The sequence below is a fragment of the Dermacentor andersoni genome, chromosome 3 (assembly GCF_023375885.2).
Source record: "Dermacentor andersoni chromosome 3, qqDerAnde1_hic_scaffold, whole genome shotgun sequence".
Classification (NCBI taxonomy): domain Eukaryota; kingdom Metazoa; phylum Arthropoda; class Arachnida; order Ixodida; family Ixodidae; genus Dermacentor; species Dermacentor andersoni.
The window spans coordinates 181,303,564-181,307,709 of record NC_092816.1 but is presented as its reverse complement, the minus strand read 5'-3'; positions in this window follow the sequence as shown (position 1 = coordinate 181,307,709).

Sequence of the window (4,146 nt, the reverse complement as noted above, 5' to 3'; positions counted from 1 at the left end):
TTTGCCCTAGTTGCTTTATCTTTATTAAGGAGGAAAACTGTTTTGCTTTATTAAGAACGTTCGGTTCACTTCCTACATTTCAGTTTCTTGGGGAAAATATGAAGTTTGCGATATGTTACGAAAGCAAAACGGCGCCACCGGTGCCATTTGGAAGCGTTGCGCCTACGTCATGCCTCTAACAAAATTGTGGGATGACCAGAATAGAGCCCCTAGTGAAGCGCGCGGATTCGAACAAATTGACATCACCTTCGATGAAGCTGTCGCAAAAAGATATCCGCAAGAAAAAAAATACCTGTAGCCGTACCTGTAAAGTTATAGTACATCCGAGGTATTGTGTGCAAGAATTTGAATAGGAGATATAGCTGTGCACTTCCAGTAAGTCCGGATGACGGACAAGGCGTGGACGATAGCAATCCATGACGTGTGGTCACAGAATAGGCCATGCCGCGCGATGACTGCAGCCTCCTTCCACTGAGGTCGATGTACTATAAGTAACCTTTGCACCTTTTATGTACCATCGATAGCCTTTACAAAGCGCTATGTTTTTTTTTTATGTTTTTTTTCGGCCATTCGTTAGCAAAGTTCCATGCGTGGGTTTGCCTGGTAATACATGGAAGCTGGATGGGTCAATACTATAGACTTTTGTTTTGTACCCACATTCTTTTTCTAATATTTTCCAGCACGTTGTAGTTTGAGTTGAAATTCACCCCAACAGTTTCATACTCACGTTTGTTTCAGAAAGCTAAATAATTTCATCGCAGCAACGTCTAGTAATTCTGACATGTTTCGCCTCCTGAATGCAGTGTCGACCAATCGATTTAGCTGACAACAATCAGTAACTAAAGCATAGGTGTAGTTGTGTGGGAACAGTACTATGCCAAGAGCAGTTTACCACTGGTGGATAATCACAATTTTCCAGACCGTTTTTGACCATCCAATGATGTGACTGTATGACTCACGATAGTTGTTTAGCTTGAACTAATGAACTACGCTGACAGACTTCACGATGCACTCTTGATATCTGTACATCTGAAGCTTGAAGCTCAAGTTTGAAGCTTATTTCTTGTGCCTGCTTACAGGAGCGGGAGCAGAGGCTAAATGCTACGAAGCCTGACAAACGACCTCTGCTCCTATTACAGTTCATCACGCAGGCCGATATACATGACAAAATATTGTACCTCTAAACATTTCGAACAATTATATCTTTCACAGCAGAGAAATAGAGCGTAAGGAAAGAGAAGAAAAAATTAAATATCGCCCAAATCTCACATTGTCAACATTCACACAACTAAGTTAACACAGACTTCTGCATCGGGTGAAGAAAAAAAAAGTCATTTGCATCACACAATGCGAAATCACAAAGTATGACAACACAAACAAATTTCATTATTCAAGCACACTCAATATCATTACGTGTAAGGATGGACTTGACCATGGTAATAAAATGTATGTGATCAGAATCTATGAGACCGTGTAAGCGATTTAGCAATGCCGGTACTTTGTATCTATGTGTTGTTCACCACGGTTTGTCCTCAGTTTTTGTGTTTTTTTGCGTTGCTGACGTATGTTTTATATTGTACCCGCTGATGTACTCGGAAAACATCCAGGCTTCTTTTGCATAACGCATTGTAAATGCTTGAAATAATATAGTTGCGTTACTTTTAGCATTGCATATTTTTCAAAAAGTTGTTTGGTTTTTAAGTCCCTGATAAGGCCATGCTATTGTTCGAACGCTCGCAAAACACTTTTCTGTAGAATTATTAGCTTTTGATAATTAGTTGGTGTGGTTTTACCCCATACCGAAATACAGTATGTTACTCTAGAATAGACCAGAAAGTAATATGTAATATTTTGTAACCAATTTGGTCAGACTAGTTCAGCACAATGCGTTGGCGGGCTAGTTGGTGGGAATCCATGAATACTTTGTTTAGCGCAAAACGACAGAGACAAGAAAGACGACAGGACAAGCGCCTTGTCCTGTCGTCTTTCTTGTCTCTGTCGTTTTGCGCTAAACAAAGTATTCTTGGTCAGACTACGCTGGGTCTGTACAACCATCCAACAATTCTACTAAGTTCTATTGTTAGTTTTTCTATATGTGTGTTCCACGTCAAGCATTCAGTAAACCAAACTCCTAAAAACTTCTGGGTCTTTACCTGCATGCTCTGTCTGCTCTCAAACACAATAGTTGTTTGATATTTACGTAGTTTATTGATTGGAGAAAATATTGTGTACTTCGTTTAACTAACATTTAGTTGCAATTTATTTCAACTAAGCCAACTTGCGAGGTTATTTAGGTAATTATTCACTTGGTGCTCAATTTTTGAATGGATGTACCCCTGAAAAAGATTTTAGTGTCATCTGCATACATTATTAGCTTGGGAGAACATTGTAAGTCAATGAGCCTCGCCGAACTGTCGTCCTCTCATTGGCCAAGCCTGCCTGCAGGTCTCGTATGTTCACTTAAGTAGAACACCAAAAGCAAATGAAAGAAATAACGGTAACGGACTCTAACATGCCTTATTTGTCAGCTCGTCATCTGCAAAGGCGCTACAAACTATTTTAGAAGCGTTACATTTGGAAAAATAGCAAAATTAGTAGTCATTTTTATTTCTAGGTGGCGCTAGAAACGTGAAGGTAGCGTTTTGGTGTGTGTGTGTGTGTGTGTGTGTGTGTGTGTGTGTGTGTGTGTGTGCGTGCGTGCGTGCGCGCGCGCGCGCGCACGCACGCACGCACGTGGTTGCAATCGTTGTAGCTTCGTTTTGCGCACACTTTTCAACAGTACACATGGTTACCGCTAGTTTTGTAGTCGCATTTTTTGGTCGTAGTATTTATTGTTTGCGCTACAAATTAGGTTGTTCTTAGAAATTTATGAAGGTTAGCGGATGCAAAATTATTGCTAATTAATTAGCGGTTTTTCAGTGTCGTTATCTTGTGTTTGAAAGGTGTTTATAACTCAATACAATAGTGAAGCTGTGAACGGCTTTCAGACTCAGTTACTTGGTTGCAGTTGTGCGGTGGTTCAGGCCTCTTGCTTTTTGATGCAAGTATTTTTTTTCTTTTCGGACATCATGACGCACATTTTAGTGAAATGCTTTACCGACGATAAGTGGGAGGTTTATCCGTTGAAGTTGTTGGCTCACCCAGCTACTAGTCTTCGACTGACGTGCGAGCCTGGTTGTTTTGATGAGTTGTGCGGCAGACGTCATGATGCCTGTTGGAGAGAAGGCACCCCGAAACAGTTGCAGCCGAACTTCTGCAGATAGGTAAGTAATCTCGTTTTCTTGAGCAGGTAGCTATTTTTCTATTTTGACATTGACAAGCGTGAGATGTTAAGCACAGCGTTCACTTTCTTCAAGCAAACCGCATCCCGCGGAGCAAAAGCGCGCGATACTAATTCCCACTGCCGCCGTCACTTCGTTTGAAACAATGGTAGGCGAAGAGGCAGCGGCGCCCCACGTGCGTAAAATTACATTGCTTCATTTGTTGCTGTCTAATAACGTTTCCTTAATTTGTATGAGAGAACACAGTTGGAACATAAGGATCGGCTTCTCTGCGCAGTGATAATTTTGTACTGTTGCCACGTCATCTTTCATAGGGGCTCACGTGGGCCACTTAAGCGCTTGTTATCGTGTTCCGATACTTGAGAGGCACGCAGCCTTTCAAGGTATTTAGGCAGGCACTACGAGCTTAGAAGAACCGCGACAAATAATTCTGCAGCAGGTGTGCAGCTGTGCTACGCTTGTACCACACTCGTACCGGAAGGCAGTGTTGCGCTTCAAGCGTACGCATTTCGTAACTATGGCGGCCGCCGTGGCAATTTGGGGCTCGAGCTCGTGGATACGATCCCTGCAGCGGCCGCATTCCAAAGGAACGGAATGCAAGAACGCTCGTGCATTGTGCATTGTATGCACGTAAAAATTTCCAGGAAGTCAAAATTAATACGGAGTCCCCAATTACGACCTGTCTCGTAATCAGGTCGTTGGTTGGGCACATAGGACATCAGAATTATTTTTTAATCCGTAGTGGCTCATCGTATACCATACGGTTAGTGTGATCACATTTTGTGCCGTAGCGGTTAAGCGCGCCTCGATTTAGGTTGCGCCTATTGATGCGACGCACCGCAAAATATATTATGCGAAGCATATT